The sequence below is a fragment of the Acinonyx jubatus genome, chromosome F2 (genome assembly GCF_027475565.1).
Source record: "Acinonyx jubatus isolate Ajub_Pintada_27869175 chromosome F2, VMU_Ajub_asm_v1.0, whole genome shotgun sequence".
Lineage (NCBI taxonomy): Eukaryota > Metazoa > Chordata > Mammalia > Carnivora > Felidae > Acinonyx > Acinonyx jubatus.
Window position 1 is genome coordinate 27,847,501 of NC_069394.1, and position 22,532 is coordinate 27,870,032.

The 22,532-nt window shown below is 36.5% G+C and overlaps 1 pseudogene; it reads left to right on the plus strand.

Moving 5' to 3' along the window:
* Nucleotides 1–2,734: 2,734 nt before the first annotated feature.
* On the plus strand, nt 2,735–5,776 carry LOC106973358 (pre-rRNA-processing protein TSR1 homolog; annotated as a pseudogene).
* The last annotated feature ends 16,756 nt before the right edge of the window (nt 5,777–22,532 follow it).

Below are 22,532 nucleotides of genomic sequence, written 5' to 3' on the forward strand. Positions count from 1 at the left end.
CCAGCTGATTTTTCTGATCTCGTCCATCCAGCATCACTCATTATGCTTCTCATTCTTTCTTTTTCTTTTTCTCATTATGCTTCATTCACACTGGTTTCTTTGTCCCCAACATACCGAGCTTGCTCTTCCTTTAGTATCTTACTGGAGCTCTCATCTCAATTTTCCTGTGGTCTCCTTCTTTTCAATTAGTTTCCAGTTTAAAAGCCACATCCTCAAAGAAGCTCCTAATAATTCTGTCTATCCAAAGTGCCTTCCTTTACATAGAGTCACTCTCTCACTCTTTTTTTTTCATAGCACATTATCTGAAATTTGCTCTGGTATTTTCACTTGTTTATTTCCTATTTTTCCCTATCCCCCCCCCCCACTTACCTTCCAGAAAATAAATTACTTTACAATTGGGACATGACCTATTTGGATCGTTATTGTAAACTCTGCACAGTGTGCCAAGCATGCAGTAGTCAAGCTACAAATGTGTTGAAAGAATGAAGAAAGTGTATTCCGTGAACTGCTAAAATAGCAAGTGGAGATTATATTAATTTCTTAAGTGGGTCATGCACTGATTATTCACTGAGAACGCTTTAAAGCAATATATTTTGAACAATTATAGAAATATTAATGGCTACTTTTCAGAATATTTCATAATCTTATCATATTTTTAAGAGCATGAATTAGTCTTTATTATTGTAGATGCACTTAAAATGTACAAGTCTAGATGAGTTACTGCTTAACTGACTTAAGAATGCGTTCAGTGTCAAGAGTTGAGTTAGGAGCGCCTGGGTGGCTCAGTCAGTTAAGCAGTTAAGCAGCCAACTCTTGATTTCGGCTCAGGTCATAATCTCAGGGTTCATGAGTCTGAGCTGCGTGCGCATCAGGCTCTGCACTGACAGTGTGGAGCCTGCTTGGGGTTCTCTGTCTCCCTCTATCTCTGCCCTTCTCCTGCTTGCTCTCTGTATCTTTCTAAAAATAAATAAACTTAAAAAAAATGAGTTAAAGTTATAAAAGACATGGTGCTTATTTGGTCTTACTTTCTAATGGTAGTATTCTGGGGTGACTCATAAAGATAAATTGCTGCATCTGGCCCCTCCCACTACAAAGAGAGAAGCATGATGTGTATTGAGAGTTTTGGATATAGTAGGCAACAAATATATCATTTGGGCTTGCTAATCCAACTCTTTTCCCATGGTTGGAAATGAGAGTCATTCCTATCATCCCTTATGATACACTAGTGAAGTTTATACTTTGTGTCCTCAAGTGCCCAGAACTTTAGGCTCTGCAATAGAGCTATTAGTTCCCATGGTAGAACATTTCACCAGAAGACTCAACAATGGTTCAAATACATTAGAGCTTGCTACCTGGCCACTTTAGGTTCCTAATGACAGTGAATCTAAAAAATTAAAGAATCTTACTCTACTAGGTGAGATGTTTAGATTCAGGTTTACTGTACTCTCTTAGGAAATTCAGTTGCTACTTTACAGTAATATCATCTACAGTAATGTAGGTGATAATTTGGAATGCCTTTTAGTTCTCCTATATCCTATGCTTAAAGTTAATATAAAACTATAATAATCCAAATTTTGTAGGACTGCTAATGGCCCAGAGCCTTCAGAAATGAAGATTGGGTCTCCCCATCAGATAGGAAAACATAACCAGCCAATGTGGTAACTGAGGGCAGAGTCATGAATGGATAGGAAAAGAAGATAATTATAAATACCAGCTATGGTCATAGGAATAGATGCAGAAACAAGCACTATAACATTATATGCATTTCTTCCTTATATCAATATGAGCATATTTGGTTATATATAAAATATTTCTTTCCCTCTTCCACTCTCCTGTCAAACACAAGAAGTGTTAATAGAAGGTAACCGCGCATCTCAAAATTTGAATTATAAGAAATCAGGGGGGATGTGGCTCAGCTAGGAGAGGAATATATTTTACACCAGGGTGGTTAAAATGATTTGTATCCTCTTTGGGAAAAGATTAGCAAGTTTTTTATTGTTATGAGGAACCGTTGCATCATTATAAAGGAAGCATCACTTTGCCATTACCTTTATTTGGAAGTTTTGTATAGTTTAAAATACTGTATATATTGGCCCAGGTGACAAAAATTGATTATTGGGGCTTTAAATTCTGTTGATTTAGCTCAGATAGAACTGTCTCCCTTCTGAATTTCCATGCCTTCATAGTTCTGGGATAAGGTTAGCCTAACCTAGAGAAATTTGCAGAAGATTTGGAAGGCAAAGTCAAACAACAGCATGTCAATGCTTAGCAAGCAAGGTTAGGTGCTGTTGCCACCCACATACCTTGTCGAGATTGTGTTGACACGCCTTGTAGGCCAGAGGGAGCAGCTACATTGCTGATGCTTTACCTCCTGCCTGATATCTTCTTTCAGCTTCTCCAGATCCTGGAAATGGGTTTTTGTAACGTTTTATGGTCAAGTGCATCAGCATTTTTTCTGGATGTCTAATTCATCAACATTGGTAGTTTTACCTCATAGGTTCCAGATCACTTTTGCATATTCCAATTTGCCATTACTCTTCCCTTCAGTTCATGTCACCTCCACTTTCTTCCCAAACTGGACACTGTGAGGCATTAGAAACAGCAGCAGATGCATGAGCTACAGACTTATGTAGGTTTTATCAGTACCCATAATTGCATAATGTTTCTTACTGGCTTTTGTGTCTCTGATTAAAACACACTGACACAGGCTGACTGGGTACACATGAGTAGCAACATGGAAGCCCATCCTTCTGGCCCAGTCAAGCAGCATAATAAAACTCAGAAAAGCAAGCAGCATTGAGTTCCAGGATCCATGCAGAGGGATAGCAAGGGCTGTCTAGCACCGAAAATCCTAAGCAAGAAGGTAAGAAAAGAGCTCAGTAGAATAGACCAGAGGCATCATGCCAGTCAACTCTGAAAGCAGAAGAAAGAGGTCTTTCTGGCAGAGAAGAGACAGTTGGGTGGCAAGGATGACCTTCCTCATCAGGTACTGGTGGTGTCCCTGCACAACAGGATTTCCCTGCCAGAGGACTTTCACGGCTTCAGGATAAGGACACTGGAACACTACACTGAAATGAGTGAAGTAGCACCAATAGTTTTATGCTGTTATGCCCTGCATTGAAGCATCAGGGGGTTTTCACAGCTGTAAGGCCAGGGATCTGCACACTGTGTTAGACATGGCTCAAGTGGCAGATTCCATCCTCTTCCTTCTTGGTTTACTAGAAGGCTGGAACAGCACTGGGGATTACTACCTTTTCTGCCTCTTTGTTCAGGGCCTTCCCACCTATATACACCCACTATCGATGCTGTAGCTGGTATGAAGGAAGACCTTAAGATCCTAATGAAGGCAGACCCTGATAGACACGAATCTTTGTAAACAGAGGTAATCCCAGATCCAATGGAAGCTAACCTGTCCCACTAAGGAGGAGCTGAAAGAGGCAAACTATTTCTTGAAGGAAAGTCCCAAGGTGGTTAAAAAAGGTTCCCAAAGGGATATCAAATTAGCTTGTAGAATAGATTTTGGATGAGGATGGTGGAAAGTGGTGGGGAAGATGAATATGATGACATGGGACATGAGGACTTTATTGAAGAGGAATCTCAGGAGGAAAATAGTAAAGAGGAACAGAGGGAAGGATATGAAACTATGACTACCGGAGTAGTCTATGACAAGAAAGTGGAGGAAGAGGCTGAGGAAGAAAATGTTGGATAAATATAAACAAGAAAGACTGGAAGAGATGTCTCCAAATGAAGTAGATACCCACCCACCCCCCCCCCCATGACATAGCTGCAAGAATTCAATTTCAGAAATACAGAGGCCTCAAGAACTTTTGGACATCTTCATGGGATCCTGAGGAAAGCCTTCTTCAAGATTATGCTTGGAACTTTCAGTTTCAGATCTTTACTAATACTAGGAAGTGCATTTTAAAGAAATTGAGGGAAAAAGAGATTGAAGGAGCTGAGGGTGGCTGATATGTCACGCTTCATGTCTGAAGTCCGTCTCAGTGGTTCAGTACTTCAAGCAAGGAACATTCTTGATTGCACTTTCTCTACTAGCTGATGACCAGAGATGTCAGTAGTGAATCTGGCGCTGAGCCGATACCCTGGCAACACTGAGCCCATGAAAGCTAAAGAGGAGCTGATCTTCCAGGTGGGTTCAGGCACTTCCGAGCCTCACCTTTATTCTCTGCACACTGCAGGGATAAACATAAATTTCAGAGATTCCTAACTGCTGATGTGGCTTTGGTGGTGACACTATGTGGCCCAATCACTTTTCCTTCTGCATTTGTGCTGCTTTTCAAACAGAATGACAACAGGATGCACAGCCTCATTGCCACAGGCCATCTATTGTCAGTGGATCTGGAGAGAATGGTCGTCAAGAGAGCTGTTTTGAGGGGTCATCCTTTCAAAATTTTTACTAAGCTGACTGTACTACGTTGCATGCACTTCAACAGAGAGGACGTGTTGTGGTTCAAACCAGTGGAACAGAGAACAAAGTGGGGCCACAGGGGACACATCAAGGAGCTTTTAGGTACTTATGGCCACATGAGTGCAGTTTTGATGGGGAGCTAAAAATCTCAGGACACAGTACTGACGAACCTCTATAAGATGAATTAATTTTCTCCAAATGGACTTCTGATCCATATATACCAGAACCAGTACCATGGGTGAAAAGTGGGATTTGGTCAGCAGTGCCTGAGTGGACATGGAATAATGGACCATGGGTACTAGTCAGCACTTTAGGGATGGGAGCCTATAGGTTTTGACTGGGCAAAAATTGTGTTTTCTACTTTATCCTAGAGGTTTGCTGCATTTTTTTTTTCAAAAGGCCTTTCTTGGCCTTGACATGTGCCTCAGGGAACTATGGATGTTTTTCTATTGCCACTTAAGTTAAAAAATAGCCTATTAAATGTTACTAAAACATCTACTTTCCATTAGGATTTTGAAAACTGTTTAAGGAGAGAAGATAAAAAGCTGAAGTAACCAGGAAACAAAATTTCCAGGTGTTTACAGACACCGAATCCCCTCTGATCTGTGTACATTAAACAGAAACAGATTGACAAGGAGCTGGTTTTTCATCCTGCTTCACCCAGGTTAGGGAGGTTAGGTCTACATTTTCACCGCCCTGAGGACAATACAAATGTGTTTTTTTTCTCCTTCTGGAGACTGAAAATGCTGGGGCGGGACAGCAGCCGCCACAGTTCGACAAGCAGATCCATCCTCTCTCATAGTGCCAGTAGGCTGGGCTGCATACTGTTGGAATGGAAGGGAGGAAGAACTGGTGAACTGGAAGAAAGGGAAAGAGCCTCACTGGTTGGCCTTTACAATTAAAGGGCAGATGGGGTTATATGCTTAGTCTGAATTTACTTCTTGTCATATGTATGTGCCTGCCATTAAAGGGCAAGGATTTTTTTTTTCCATCCTAACTCTGCTTCTGCTGTTGAGAGATTTGTCTTAATACACCTGGGATACCCGCCCACCTTTATTCTCTCAGCACTCTGTAGCAGATAAACATAAATTTCAGAGATTCCTGACTACTGACATGCCCTTGGTGGTGACAATATATGGCCCAGTCACTTTTCTTCCTGCATCTGTGCCGCTGTTTGAACAGAATAGCAATGACATGCACAGCCTTATTGTCTCAGGTAATCCATTATTGTCAGTGGATCCAGACAGAATGGTCACCAAGAGAGTTGTTCTGAGTGATTGCACCTGTGGCATGGACTACCTTTGTGAGGATGGTCCAGAGAAGAGGACTGTGAAGAGGCACTGGGGTTAGGTCCTTTTTGGTAGATAATTGTGAGATTCCAGGAATCCAAAAGTGATCTAAAATGGTAAGTGTGTTGGCACATTCTTTGTCTCCACAGATTGCCACTTAGAGGAAACAGTACAGCCAGAAGAAGGCCAGATTAGAACCATTTAAAATATGAATCTCAGGGCAGGAAATTGTGTGTGTACGTGTGTGTGTGTGTGTGTGCGCGCACGCACGCATGCATGTGTGTGCATGCATGTGTGTGTGTGTGTGTGCATGTCTTAGAACAATTATAGTTTGAGAACTAGCCAGGAGGCCATGATGGCTGGAGTGGAGTGAGCAAGAAAGAATGTGGTAGAATAGTCAGAAAAAAGTAGGAGCTAGATCACAATTGTCAGTGGTTCTCAAGAGCACTGGAGGATTTTTTAAAAAATACTCCTGCTTCAGAAATTCCTATTCAGTTGATCTGGGCTAAGGTCCAGGGACAGACAATTTAAAAAGTAGCCTAGATTACTCAAATGAAGTCATATATATTGAAAACCATATATTTAAGCACTTTGGCTTTCCCTCTGAGATAGGAGGATTTTGAGCAGAGTGCCATAATGTGATTTGCATTTCAAAAGGAAAGGAATATAGGAGATAGAGAATAGTCTCTAGAGAGCATTTAGGAGATACAGAGAGATCAGTAAGGAGGTTACTAAAAGAATGCAAGAAAGAGATAATGGTGCTTTGGACCAAAATGGTATCACTAATAGACATCTACATGGTGGTCATACAGAAGTCTGGATGTCAGTAAAGGTATAGATGTGTAAATTTTTCCATGTACAAGATTTACGTATAGAATAAATTTTGAACGGGTTTATACAATATCAGCTTTTCAATAGCAAAGTCTGTAAAAACATAACAAAAAGACCAGTTGTCTCCTCACTTGTTTATAAATGTTAATAATAGACAAAATAACCCTTGAAATATTATTAAAAAACGATAACTCATATGTATGCTACTATTTTTAGTGTTTACTTTTGAGAGAGAGAGAGAGAGACAGTATGAGTGGGGGTGGGGGAGGGGCAAAAAGAGAGGGGGACATAGAACTCAAAGTGAGCTCCAGGCTCTGACCTGTCAGCACAGAGCCTGACACAGGGCTCAAACTCACAAACCATGAGATCATGACCTTAGCCAAAGTCAGATGCTTAACCGACTGAGCCACCCAGGTGCTCCTGTACGCTACTCTTTATAACAGATCTAGATGCATTATAACACAATAATCACTATTTAAATTACTGGCTAAAAACACATAATACATACAGCAGAGCCTCAAATGGTTCCTCACTGTCTAGTTTACAACATAAATAATTTTTGAGCATTATTAATGACAAAAATAACATAGTAAAACAGATTGTTTTCCAGATGGCAACTGACTTGCACTCTTTCCAAAACCATGGATAAGTTAGTAAAAAACCTAATTTTTAGATAAATTTACTTGAAGCCATTTTTGCAATATACATTAAGAATACCATTAACTTTTAAGGATGTATCATAAGAAAAAGTATGTACTCATTACCTTGAGAAGAGAACTAGAGCAGGAGGGAGAATTTAGAGAGGAAGTATGGTAAGAAGCAATGTTGAGGTATAACGTTATTTTTTAAGTGCAATGACTGATATTTTAAAACCATAGATGTGTTTCTCTGTCTGGAAAAATACCCAAATATATAATATGGAACACTTAACTCCATGCTTTTATAAGCCTATATATGATGTTATATTTTAATCTCCTCATATTACTCCATTGGTAAGAGACAGATTCCTGCCCTAGGGTTCTAGAGATGATGAAACACATGACACTTGAGCCTGGACAGATAGGATTGACAGCAGTGTATCAGTCACATATATTCACAGTCTGATGGAAGACACTCCACGCCATGCAGGGCCATGTGGTAGTTGCACATGGGAATGGAGTGAACAGCCAGGGCTGTGGGAAGTGGGCTGCATAGTATCAAGAGAGAGGAGTGCCCCTCGCTCCTTAGGAGGATGTGATTAGCTTATTTGCATAATTCTGTGAACAGACAGGGAACTGAAACCCACTACAAAGAGATAAGCAGACACTGTACCTGGTCTCTGAGTAAAGGAAGTTTGTTAGGCTACATGACCTTATCTGTGGTTGTAGATGGAGTGGGAAACTTATGTTTACATTTGAGGCTCTCTCCATATTATCAGATGTTAAGGCAGCATGTGATTTTAGTTTTAGGCCTCATCCTGTAAGCTAAGAGAAGACACCAATATGTATTATCTTTGGGACTTCTTCTATGTCCCTCTAAAAGAACATGCTTCTGGTAGCCACACATGGAACAGACATGTGGTTGAACTGCCCAGACAGAGAAACCCATGAATAAGAAATGTGTATATCTGATTTTGTGCATGTGTAATCATTTACTACTCAACAGAAACTAATATGGTAATCAATAAAAAAATTTTGACATGTATTGTGAAAAATCATAAGAACAATCTGTGAACACACATATGAATTTCTGATCGTGTGCATTTAATTTTTCTGAGAAGTGAACATTTCTAAGGCTTACTCTCTGTAAGATGAGTAAGCCCCACACTGTTACACTCTCCTTGTTACACCTTATTTTTCTTAGCGTATGGATATAGTTTAAGTCATTAAATTTCAGTGATTTGTATACTGCTTTTAAGTTTAACAAAACCTGTCTGTATATCTAAACAAACATTTCTTAAAGCTTTGTGTTGATTCTTTAGGGTAGTTCTTATATTTATATGTCAAGGTTCTCCAGAGAAGAATAATTGGTTCACATGATTATGAGGGTGAGCACATCCCCAGATCTGTAGGATGGGTCAGCAACCTGGAGACCTAGGAATGCTGATGATTTAGTTCTAATCCGAATGCTGTCAGGTTCCAGATACAAGAACTGATGTTGCAATTTGGTCCAAAAACAGAGAGAAGAAAAGGCAATGTTTCAGTTCAAAGGCAGTCAAGCAGAAAGAATGATCTCTTACTCAGGGAAAGGTCAACTTTTCGTTCTATTCAAGCCTTGAACCGATTTGGTGAGGCCTACCGCATTAAGGAGAACAATTTACTTTACTCAGTCTACCAATCTAAATGTTAATCTCTTCCAAAAACACTCTCAGAGACACATTAAGAATAATGTTCAGGGGCACCTGAGTGGCTCAGTCAGTTAAGTGTCAGACTTCAGCTTAGGTCATTATCTCACAGTCTGTGGGTTCAAGCCCCATGTTGGGCTCTGTGCTGACAGCTTGGAGCCTGGAGCCCCCCTCGGATTCTGTGTCTCCCTCTGTTTCTCTGTCCATCCCTCGCTCACACTCTGTTTCTCTCTCTCTCTCTCTCTCAAAAAATAAATAAACATTACAAAAAAAATAAAATAAAATGACATCAATTTTATCTTCCAAATATTAAAAAAAAAAAAAAAAAGAATAATGTTTGGCCAAATATCTGGGCATCCCTTCAATTTGACACATAAAATTGGTTACCATTAATTATGTATACCAAAACCTACTTGAAACATTTCTCAGTGTATCACATTGATATAGGAGTAATGGTGGATTAGTGTACGATCCAAGTGCATTCAGAAGGCAGATAAAATAAAAATTACATATTTGTAAGTTCCTGAATCACAAACTATAGTTAATATATAAGAAACTAGAAATAGAACTGAATAGTTTAAATTTTGCTTGTTCATTATAGCCATTGATTCATTTTTGCCAAATTATGTATTATCAAAAGTGATATAATGATTTCTTTTGATGTTACAGTTTATCTTTAAGGACTTTATTTTGCATCTATTAAGATCAATTGACCTTAAAATAATATATCATAGGAAAGAAAAAAGATTGGATTTTAAAAACAATAAATAAATAGGCTAAATTAAAATATAGCTTATAGAAGACATACAGATGGCCAACAAATACATGGAAAGATGCTCAACATCACTCATCATCAGGGATATGTAAATCCAAATTACAATTACCTCATACCTGTCAGAATGACTAAAATCAAAAACACCCGAAACAACAAGTGTTGATGAACATGTGGAGAAAAAGGAACCCTCATGCATTGTTGGTTGGAATGCAAACTGGTGCAGCCACTGTGGAAAGCAGTATGGAGGTTCCTCAGAAAGTTAAAAATGGAACTACCCTATGATACAATAATTACACTACTGTGTATTTACCTCCAAAATACAAAACACTAATTCAAAGTGATACATGCACCTCTATGTCTATCACAACATTATTTATAATAGCCAAATTATGGAAGCTGCCCAGGTGTCCATCAACAAATGAAGAGAGAAAGAAGACGTCATATATATTGAGGCACCTGGGTGGCTCAGTTGGTTAAGTGTCCAGCTTTGGATTTTGGCTCAGGTCATGATCTCACACTTCCTGAGTTCGGTCCCCACGTTGAGCTCTGTGCTGACAGCATGGAGTCTGCTTGGGATTCTCTCTCTCCTGCTCTCTATGCCCCTCCCCTATTCTCTCTCTTGTTCTCTATCTCTCTCAAAACAAATAAATAAACTTTAAAAAATATTATATAATACACACATAATGGAATCAGCCATAAAAAGAATTCAATCTTGCCATTTGCAATGACATGGATGGAACTGGAGAGTATAATGCTAAGTGAAATGAGTCAGAAAAAGACAAATGCCATATGATTTCACTCATATATGGAATTTAAGAAACAAAACAAAAAAGGAAAAGAGAGAGACAAACCAAGAAACAGACACTTAACTATAGATAATAAACTGATGGTTATCAAAGGAGAGGTCAGTGAGGAGAATGTGTAAAATAGGTGATGGGGATTAAAGAGTACACATATCATGATGAGCACTAGGTAATGTTTAGAATTATTGAATCACTATGTTGTACATCTGAAACTAATATAACACTGTATGTGCACTATATTGGAATTAATATTAAAAATTTAACAAGTATGAAAGAGAATTATAGCTTTTGTTCAAACAGTAATCTCTACCTTAAAAGCTTACCTTGACAATACTATGACCAAATTATGATTATAATAACATTTCATGATTTTCCAGGAGATTCAATATATTAATTAAATTAACTATAGTAGCTAAAATTAATGGACACATTTTGAAATATCTGAAAATAATCAGATATGTGTTCAAAATGCATATCCAGATATATTCACCATATCAATATCTAAAACAATAAAACTTAGGAAGGGAGGCAAACCATAAGAGACTTAAATACAGAGAACAAACTGAGCATTGATAGGGGGTGGGGGAGAGGGGAAAATGGGTGATGGGCATTGAGGAGGGCACTTGTTGGGATGAACACCGGGTGTTGTATGGAAACCAATTTGACAATAAAGTATATTAAAAAAATAAAAATAAAAAATAAAACAGTAAAACTTTATAAATTTTTAAATATTCATTTGCAGATGAAATATATTACAAATGCAGCATATTCATAGTATCTCTTCCTAACTACATATTAGGGCGGTGCAATATTATAGTACACAGATTTAGAATATATAAAATGACATGAGAAAATATTTATTTTGTAATTCAGTTTATAATTTTAAGTGTTAGAAGTAGTCTTACATGTGTACCATTGTGATTATATCACAAAATAATAAGTGTCGAAAATATTTTTTCTTTTAAATCTGGGAAGAAGTTAACCTAAATTTTAAGAGTAAATATTTCCAGGTGTGTCTGGCTGGCTCAGTCAGTGGAGCATGCAACTATTGATCTGGGGTCATGTTTTCAATCCCCATGAGGGGTGAAAAAAAAGTAAGTATTTCCAGATTATGGGCTCATGGGTGACCTGTATATTTCTCTTCTTTTGACATGTGTGTTTTCCAAGTGTGTAGATTGATCGTAATAAGTATTAACATTAAAAAATTTTTTAATATATGCTATCTGTCTTTTCATAAAGAAAAGTCAAGCTAATGAGTTCACAATTTTTACACTGATGTTAATAAAGAAATCTACATACCAAACCAACAGCTATATATATTTTGAATATTTTCTTCTAATACAAAGGGGAAAGCAGGATAAACTTCAGTTGAAACTTCAGTAAATCTAATGTTCTCATTTCTAAGACAATTTTGTTGAGGTAATAATAGTTGTTCATTCTTATAATGAAAATAATGCCACTGTTTGGAAATGTAGCTGAATAACCCTGTATAAATAATTTTAAGTGATAGAATGATTCATGTTTTATACTCCCAAGGGAATAAACATTCTCTTTCAATAAATTTATGGGAATTCTTTGCAAGAAGACCGGAGGAAATTTTTAATTCAAGGAAGTAGTGTTGGAAACAATATAATCAGATGCATTTAAAACCATAGAATAATCTGATTACAAATTGAAGAAAAAAATAAGATAAATTCCCTTTTCATTGGGTTTTGATTACACTTCCCTATGACCAAGGTTTCTGACAATATTTTCATATGTCACAAAACTTCCCATTTGATTGCAGTATAGACATGTTCTGTGTCCTACTGAAGCTTACGATTCAGTAGAGATGATGCAGAAGACATTAATCAAAGATTTCATATATCTTTACCCTGTGTGGTAAATAGTTACTAAAGACAATTGTGTCATGCGTGTGGTGAAATAACAAAAGGAGAGAGACAGAAGAAGATGATTTTGTAGTGTGTTTGGGAAGGGACAGGAAGAGTGAGTGAAGCATGAGGAATTTTCTAAGAAGAGGGCAAATGCATTATAATAGTGAAAAACTATGAAAGTTGAAGGAACTGAAAGAGAACCAGTGGTAGCAGAACCCAGAGAGTAAGAAACCCAATAATGCAGGGCCAGAGAGGCCAGCAGAGTTATAAGTCTTTATAGACTAAGAGTATTGAGAATGGCATGATTAAATCTGCATTTTTAAAAGACAGCTTTCGGAGCAACTCGGTATCTCAGTGGGTTAAGCATCCAACTTCAGCTCAGGTCATGATCGCACAGTTCGTGAATTTGAGCCCCACATGGGGCCCTGCACCAACAGTGTGGAGCTTGCTTGGGATTCTGCAACCCCCCCCCCCCCCCCCCCGCCCGCCCCGCCGCCCTTCTCTGCCTTTCCCTGCTTGAGCGTGCTCACTCTCTCTCTTACCCCGCTTTCACTGCGGGGTAAGAAAGAGTTTGGGAAAAGACAGGAACAGATAAAAGATCAATTGGGAGTATGCAGACAGAGAAACTAGGACTTGATTGTAGAGCTGGAGAAGAATGAACAGGTTCAAGGAATATTCATGCAGTAAGATCAGATAAATTTGGATATAGATCTTTTTTTGAGAGCTGGGAATAAAAGGGATTCTGTCTTATTAAACAGGATGGATATTGTTCATATTTATTGGAAATTAATAGGAGTTTGGGAGTGGTAGATTGGAAATGGACAGATTGTGGATTTTGAGATTGTGAATTGCACTAACCTTTTTCTTACTATAACAAATGGATTAATAACAGTGGATTCATGATGAATAAGAAAATATGCTACAATGAATTTTACAGAATATTTAGAAGACCAGTTCAGCTACTTGTGGAAAAAATAAAAAATATATTTATATATCCAATATTAGATTATATAATTATATATATATATATAATCATCCTACTTTAATGTCATAATCTCCCAATGTAATGGCTATAGAGTAGAAATAGACTGCATTAATTAATTATATAGTATATAGAATATAATGTATATAGAATATAACGTATACAAAATAAGGTGTTCAATAATTTATCTTCATGGGTTTATTCTCATCCATTATAACTGCCCTTCATCATAAACATACAGAAATGGGAAACATTTAACAAATTTGCAGTCTCTAAATTAGTAATATCTTTTATTTTATAAGGGAAGAAGCTGTGGTCACTAAGTGTATTTCAATTATGGTACATACACATTTTCTCCCATTGTAGTTGGGAGAAATCACAGCCACCTAGCCTCATTTACTGTTTGTTATGAAAAGCAAAATAATTGTGTTTTGATTAATAATTATGTTTTAAGTGTGTACAAGTGAAGTGATAAACAGTGGGACAGAGAGGCACAGCATGTCTAATTGAGGAAACTGCATGATTGACAATATTGTGTTACACCAGGAGATAGACAAAAATCAATTTAGCTGAAAATTGGAGGACCTGCTACTCAAAAGTAACGATGCATAAGACAAACATCTTCATCGATAATTTTTCTCAGAAGAGCAGAAACACAAAACATTCATCTTTTCACTTCTGAAAAGTTCAAAAAAAATGGTAAAACTTGGAGCAGTAGACAAGAAGTTAGAAATTAAAGCCTGGGAATGATACCAATTTTCTTACTTTAAATGAGAAATTTTATCTGAAAACTACAAATTAGTAGGTCTTGGATGGGAAATACTTTTTAAATCAATTTTGATGACCTGACTAGGTCAGGTCATGACTCTTAGCTTATCTTGTTTCGTCTAAGAAGTGAAACATCTAAGTGTTGAAGAGTAAACAATGAAAGTGCTTTTAAAAAGTGCCTAAATCTATTTTATCATTGCCACTGTTGTTTCGGTTCTAGGTGCATTTAAACCCATACTATACAATACTTATTACTCATTTATAGCCAGGACACCTGATGTATTTTATGCTTTGTAATTGGGTTTCCTTTAATGTATAAACACCCAAATTATGATATAATGTAATATCATCTTATACATGAGGAAAGTGAGATTTGAGATAAACCTGCTTAAAACAAAAGTGTATGTGGCCTAGACAATTTGCCATGAATTATATTCATATTTGATGCTTTCTGTCAAGAATTAACATGGTTGTTTCAGAAAAACGTGTTAGGCTTTCTGACCTTTGTTTTTACTTCTTGTTTTGGTTTGGTTTTAACCAATAGGACTTTGTCATTTTGGATCACACACATACACACACGCCCACTTACACACATGCACACATCTCTTTATAGCTAGTTTTACTAGATAGTTCATATTTATTAGAACTTGTAAGCTGAATTACCAAAAAGATCAGCTTTAAGTTTCAAGTATGTCAAGACTAAGTGATGTATTTTAGGATGTTCTCCAATTAATAAGTAAAACAAAATAGATTACAGTTGTATGAATTCTGTTTTTTTCTTTCTTTAATTTCCTTTGTATTAATCTACCAAATTAAAAAAATGTTAATCTCTAAAGATGAAAGATATTAAATGAGACAGCAAAATATTTTTATCACATGGAGGAAAATAAAAATTAAAATATATTTTAAACAATAAACTCTATGAAGTCAAGAAAACTTTTTTTTTGAAATTGGTTTTATTTGATCCCAAACACTGCTTTCATCTATTCACTGTTGAACTTTCCCTTCACAGTGGATAGCAAATTTTTAAATTACATTTTGGTTTGATTCCATGCTATTCCTATAACTTTAAGCTATTAGAACAATCTTATTTTGTATTGATACAAATTCTAGTTTATTTTCAAAATTTCAAACTTCTTTTAGAGCTTGATCTTTTCCCTCTCTTCAGGAAAAGCTCAAGCTGCTTAAAGAAGGGCACATGTGTTGGGCGGGAGGGTATATGTGGGTGTGGTTAAAGTTGGGGCTTCAAAAACGGATGTGGCTTATTTTGAATCCATCTTCCACATTACTCTTCTCCCAACTAAGTTATCCTGGGTTGAAGAAGGAAAAGATACAAAGAAAGCTCAAGGCTCTTTGATAACTGTAAACATGAGATGAAGCCACCCTAGTGTGGCTCTTGTCCAGCCTGGTTTCTTTTGATGATGGTGGCCTCTGCCAATGTCTCTATCTTCATCAAACATTTCACACTATTTAACTCTTCCTCCTTTAGTTAGCCTCTGTGATGTCATGTTCTCTGAGTTTTCCTGATTCCTCACTTTCATTCATTTGTATTTTCCTTGGTTGTATCCTACTTTTCTCTATTTTTTTTTATAAGTGTAGCTACTACTTGTCACCATAAAATACTATTACAATACCATTGACTGTATTTCCCATTCTCTATTTTTTAAAATAACTTTATTGAGGTATATTTGCAAAATATATATGTTTAAAGTATATGACTTCAAGTTTTGATATGGATACGCATTGTGGAATAATCATCACAATCAAGCTAATTAACATATCCATCACTTCACATCATTACCATTGTATTTTATTTTATTTTTTTATAGGGAGAACACTTAAAATCTATCCTGGTAGCAAATATAATATAATATTGTTGGGGCCCCTGGGTGGCTCAGTCGGTTGAGCATCTGACTCTTGATTTCGGCTCAGGTCATGATCCCAGGGTTGTGGGATTGAGTCCTGCTTTGGGCTCTGCACTGAGCATGGAGCCTGCTTGGAATTCTTTCTCTTTCCCTCTGCCCCTATCACCCGTTTGTGTGCTCTTTCTCTCTCTTAAAAAAAAAATATATATATATATATATACACACACACATACATATATATATATATAATATTGTTAACTATAGTGCCATGCTGTGCATTAGATCCCTAGAACTGATTCATCTTGTATAACTACAACTTTGTACTGTTTAACAACACCACTCTATTATCCCCCCGCTTGCAGCCCCTGGCAACCGCTATTCTACTCTTTGCTTCTATGAGTTTGACTGCTTTAGATTCCACGTATACCTGAGATTATTCAGTATTTGTCTTTCTTTGCTTAATTTCACATAGCATAATGTCCTCTAGATTCATCAATATTGTCAAAAATGGCAATTTAAAAACTCTGAATAATAGTCTTTTGTGTATATATAGCATATATATGTTTTTCTCGTATGTCTTTGTCACTGCCCCAGCTCTGGTTCAAATCCCCGATCTGCCATTTCCTAGCTGTGTGGCCTCATGCAGGTTACCTGACATCTCTGAGCCCATGTTCCTGTTCTGTAAGATGGGAATACTCACACCTGCTTCCAGGACTGTGATGAGGAAAGCATGGTATCATCCCTGTAAAGCACCCACACAGGGCCTGGGACACAGAAGCCTCTGTGAAGGAGGATTTCTTCCTCCTTTCTTCTCTGGCTGTAATCTGAAGCCATCCCCACATCACCTCTGAGCCCAGCCACAGCTTCAGCTCTCACCTTACTATTGCTTTTCAGCATAGTTTGAAATCAGAAAGCATGATGCCTTGAGCTTTGTTCTTCTTTCTCAGTATTGCTTTGGCTCTTCAGGGTCTTTTGTGGTTTTATTCAAATTTTAGGAATTTTTTTTCTATTTGTGTAGAGCATGCCATTGAAATTTTGATTCAGATTGCAGTCCACTTTTTGGCTAGCATTCATTATCAGTAGGACAATCTCCATGGTTGTTTTACCTAGGTCATATTGTATGGGTAGTGTGGGCATTTTAATGATACTAACTCTTCCAATCCATGAACATAGAATGTCTTTCCATTGATCTTCTTTAATTTTCTTCTTCAGTAGTTTATAATTTTCAATATTCAAATCTATCATCTCTTTGTTTCAGGTTTTTCATAAGTATTTTATTCTTTTTATGCTGTTATACATGGGATTTTCTTAGTAACCTTTTCAAATAGTTCTGTTACTGCATAGAAATGTCATTGATTTGGGCATGCAAATCAGTGTGATACACCACATTAACAGAAGTGAAAGATAAAACCTACATAATGATTTCAATAGAGGCAGAAAAAGCATTTGACAAAATTCAACATCCATTCATTATAAAAACTCTCAACAACATATGTATGGAAAGAACTTAACTAAATGCAATAAACTCCATACATGTAAAACCTATAGCTAATATTATAGTCAATGAAGAAACACTGAAAACTTTTTTTCTCAAGGATCTACTACAGGGCAAGGATGCTCACTCTTACCACCTCTATACAATATAGTGCTAAAAGTTCTAGCCAGAGCAATTAGACAAGAAATAAAAATAAAAAGAATCCACACTGAAAAAAAAAAGGAAAATTATCTGTTCGCAGATGATATGATCATATATGCAGGAAAACCTAAAACTTCAACAATAACAATAACAAATATGCCAGAACTAACAAATCCAGTAAGTCGCAGTATAGAAAATCAACATAAAATATTAATGGCATTTTTGTCTTTACTTTTAAATGTTGAAGTGATTCAGACCTCACAACTCTTTTCTCCTGTATCTCCACTCACTAAGAGCTTTTGTTGAGGCACCACCTCAAGCCTCATCTCCTGTTAAACCTTAGAAATTAGCACCACCATTTACTTACTAGGTTATGTAATATCTTAAAGTCTACTTTGACACTTTTTTCTTCCAAACCATATTTATTCACTAAATCTAGCTTTCTACCTTTGGAACATATCTTTCTTAATAGATTTCTTCATTTTATTTTACTATTCCATATTTTTTCCTAAATCTCTAATTGCTCATTTCCAATCTTCTAGCAAATTTTCATTCCTCTTCTCCTCTCCCATTTTTAATGCTTGTCAGTGTTACTCCAGGCACTCCTTTATTAATACTTTGTATATTCTTCCCTGCTCTTTCATAATATCAAATAACAACTATGTTCTGATAGTCCCTGAATCTATATCTCCAAGGCAAACACTGTCCTAAGATGTATATCCACTCTTCTTCTGAGACTCTTTACTTGCATATTTTAGGGAAACCTAAAAATGATACAATACCTAATATTTATTGAGTACTTATATACCTGGCACTAATCTTAATTTTTTTTAAATGTTCATCTATTTTTGAGAGAGAGGCGGGGGGAGACACAGAATCTGAAGCAGGCTCCAGGCTCTGAGCTGTCATCACAGAGCCTGATGCAGGGCTCAAACCCATGAACTGCGATATCATGACCCAAGCCAAAGTCGTTCACTTAACTGACTGAGCCATTCAGGCACCCCTATTTGACACTGATCTAAATGCCTTTCTCTATTATTTCCTCAACAATCAGGTAACCCCGTGACTTGTACCTTGAAATATCCCTACTTAACGAACAAGACACAGACAGTTTAAGTAACACACCCAGAATCCACAGCCGATAAATGACAGTCCTGGATAATAAACCCAGAAATTAGGCCCCAGGAAGAGCATGCACACAATAGGCGCTCTTAAAATATGAACAAAATCAATTCAGCATCTCTCCCCACTCCGGTTCACTTTTTGGCTGGAATTCATTATCAGTAGGACAACCTCTGTGGTTGTTTTAGCTAAGAAACCTGGGCTACACTCTCTCCACGCTCTCCCTTGTAGTCTCTTAATCCATACACATCTGCCGTATCATCATGTCTTGTCTGCTCTAATGTCTGTTTTTTCTTTAAATTTATTCATTTTGGGGGCATCTGGGTGGCTCAGTCGGTTAAGCATTCAACTTCAGCTCAGGTCATGATCTCCCAGTTCACGAGTTAGAGACCCATGTTGGGCTCTGTACTGACAGTTGGAGCCTGGAGTCTGCTTCAGTTCTGTGTCTCCCTCTCTCTCTGCCCTCCCCGACTCGTGCTCTGTCTCTCTCTCCTTCAAAAATAAATAAACATTACATTTATTCATTTTTCTTCATCTCTCTTTCCCTTTCCAAAGTCAGAAACTATCATTTTAAAAATTTTCACAGCCTTTCAACCAATCTCCCTGACATCAGAGTAGACCACCTACTGTCTTTTCTCTAAACTCAGTCAAAATAGTTTAATAATATTCCCATGTCACAGCTTTTAACATTTTGATGGATGTGCTCTCTAATTAAAGTTAAAAAGTAACAAATGTAGCTTATTAGGTCCGCATGATCTGGTTCAATTTCAATTCTCCAGCCTCTTACTGCCCTATTGTCTCCTACCCTCTAGAAAGAATGGCATAGTTCAAGTTTTTTCTACTTGGCAAGCTTTCTGTTAACCTATACCTTTAGCTCTGCAATTTCTTACCTCTGCCTGAAACACCTGACCCTCTTACTTTGGTTGACTTTTATTCATATTCAAATATCACTTAAAAAATTACTTTCGTCAGGGAATGTCCTTGACCCTATGTCTCCCACTACAATCATGTGTTGTAACATTACATTATAAAGTGCAGTTAAATAATCAATTAATAAATCAATGCTGCTTGTCTTCTATTGTACACCTCCTAGGTGGGCTGTTTATGAAATCTAGCTGACTGAGGGTCTACTGACTGTACATCAAAAGTTTCTACACAGCATTGTCAGTTCAATTTCTCATCTTTCTATTCTCATCTTCCTTGATAACAGTGAAATTGCCATAGGCTACTAATCTTGAATCAAATTTATCTGAAATTCAAACATAATGAAAATGGGAATTGATGAATGAAAACAAGTCACAGCTATCAATTTAGTTCTTAAGCAAATAAATTTTCAGGTTATGGAACATCAGCACTTATGCCTATAGTTAGAGGAGCAATAATATAAATGTATATAGTAGTGAATTTCAATTAATTAATGTCCATCCTGTACTAGTTAACTGTAGTAATTATTTAAATATTCAGTAATTTAAGTTTTTTCTATTATTCAGTAGCCTATTGTACCTTCTGAAGATTTCAAGTAAAGTTACTGACTCATTTTAGTGTTTATTATGAACCTAGAATATGAGATTCATGTCATAAAATAAGAATTGATTTGTAGGTATCAGAATGAGATTCACATAGATTAGTGTATGTTTTCTTCCTGTGGGGACATAAAAAGTATATACATTTCTGAGTGAAAATGAGAACTAATAAAAATAAAAATTTCTCATCTTCTCTTGGGTCTTCGTCAAAGTTAATTTTGAGAGAATCTCCTAAAGACTGTTACCAAAGCATGTAATTAGTAATGAAAAGAAACAGCTACAAATATTTTCAAGTGAGATGATGAGTTTCTTTTTTTTTTCAATATATAAAGTTTATTGTCAAATTGGTTTCCATACAACACCCAGTGCTCATCCCAAAAGGTGCCCTCCTCAATGCCCATCACCCACCCTCCCCTCCTTCCAACCCCCCATCAACCCTCAGTTTGTTCTCAGTTTTTAAGAGTCTCTTATGATTTGGCTCTCTTCCACTCTAGATGATGAGTTTCTTGACTGAACCAACAGATAACATGGATGCTAGGCCGAGTAGTTCATCCCAAATATAGCTAATAATTCTTTGGATCAGAGTAAGTTTATGTATAGACCTGATCATTATTATTGCATTCTTTGTTATTATGACAGACATTTACTGAGAGTCAAAGATATACTAGGCAGGGGCACCTTCGTGGCTTAGTTGGTTAAGTGTATGACTTGATTTTGGCTCAGGTCATGATCGCACTATCTGAGACTAAGCCCTGCATGGGGCTCTGCACTGAGCATGGAGCCTGTGTAAGATTCTCTCCCCCCTCCCTCTGCCCCTCCCCCAATTGCATGAGCACTCATTCACTCTCCAAATATATATGTGTGTGTATACACACACACACACACACACACGCACACACACACACACATTAGGCATTTTGCTAAGACTTTAAACTTCAAATTCTTTATTCAGTATTTCAATTTACATCTCTACAGGTAGATTTCATTCTAATGCTGATCTTTACATGCCCTCATTGTTTCCATTTAAAAAATACCATTACTGATGCTTTGGTAAACCAGAGGCTTTGATGAACTTATGTGGAAATATAAAGTATGATTTATTTTTTGCTCCTAAATCATTGGGATTTTAAAATAAAAAATCTCAGAATATGTTATATCACAGTGAAAGATATATTTCAGAAGCTTTTTAAATTCTTTTTAAGCCTATTATCCCTGTAATTTACATTACTCTAGAGCTAGGAAGCTATGGAAATGTGCCAGTGTATGCCAACCATTATTTTAAATAATATTTTTGTTGTTTTAAGAAATACTTATCTACTGATATTGTTAAGATAAGAAAATTCAAGTCTTTCATTTTGCTCAAAATGACTATAAAACAAACATCAAATGTAATAAATGAATGTATTAAAAAGTAAAATATAGTTCATTTGTGTTATAAAAATGACTACAACATTTTAATATGTGTCTTTCAATTGCTTGTACTTATTCTCTGCAGCATTTTAAATTATTTTCCCAAATATATAACAACTAATAATTTTTCTCTTCCTGGTAGACACATTTTGGTGACCTATCTATTTTGCAAAAGTATTTAAAATCTTAGCAAATTGTTATAATGTTTTGGGAAAATGATGAGGTTAAGGCTATAAACAAAGTCCAACCAATAAATTGTCTGATGAATTAACCAAGGGCAATTTATTTTGATGTGGGTAAAATTTTAGCACCTTGTTATCTCTCTATTCAAAATGACATTGCCATAAAGAGAATTCAAGATCCAAGAAAATAATCATATTTGCTAATTTACACTAAAATTTAAAAGATGCAAGCCCTTGTGTTTTCTTAAAATAAAATACTAGTACTTCAAATTGACCTTGCTTACCAAGCTTCTTATAAAAATTTTAGCATAAATTAGTCTCCATTTCTATATAAACTACCAAGCAAAACATTGCATAGATCTTTGAACTTCATCAGTGTAATGTTGAGTCATTTGACACTTTAATTTGTGGTTTACTTCAAAATATGGAAAAGGGATAAAAGTCAAAATAATTTTCAGATTTTAAAACAACTTTCAAGTGCATGCATTACATTGACTTTATAAATTTGCCATCCGGTAAGTATCAAAATCATCAAGGCTGTCTGCAATCAGTCACAAACATATTTTTAGGCGAAAATGCTGCTTTCTGTGAATATTTTATATGAGTAACTGGTTCGCTGACCTGTCACAGCTCAGACAGGTTAAAGGTAGATGAGCAGTTCTATACGCAGACACCAATAGCAAGAGTTTACAGTCCTACAGAAGGTTCATTGGAGCAGTGGTA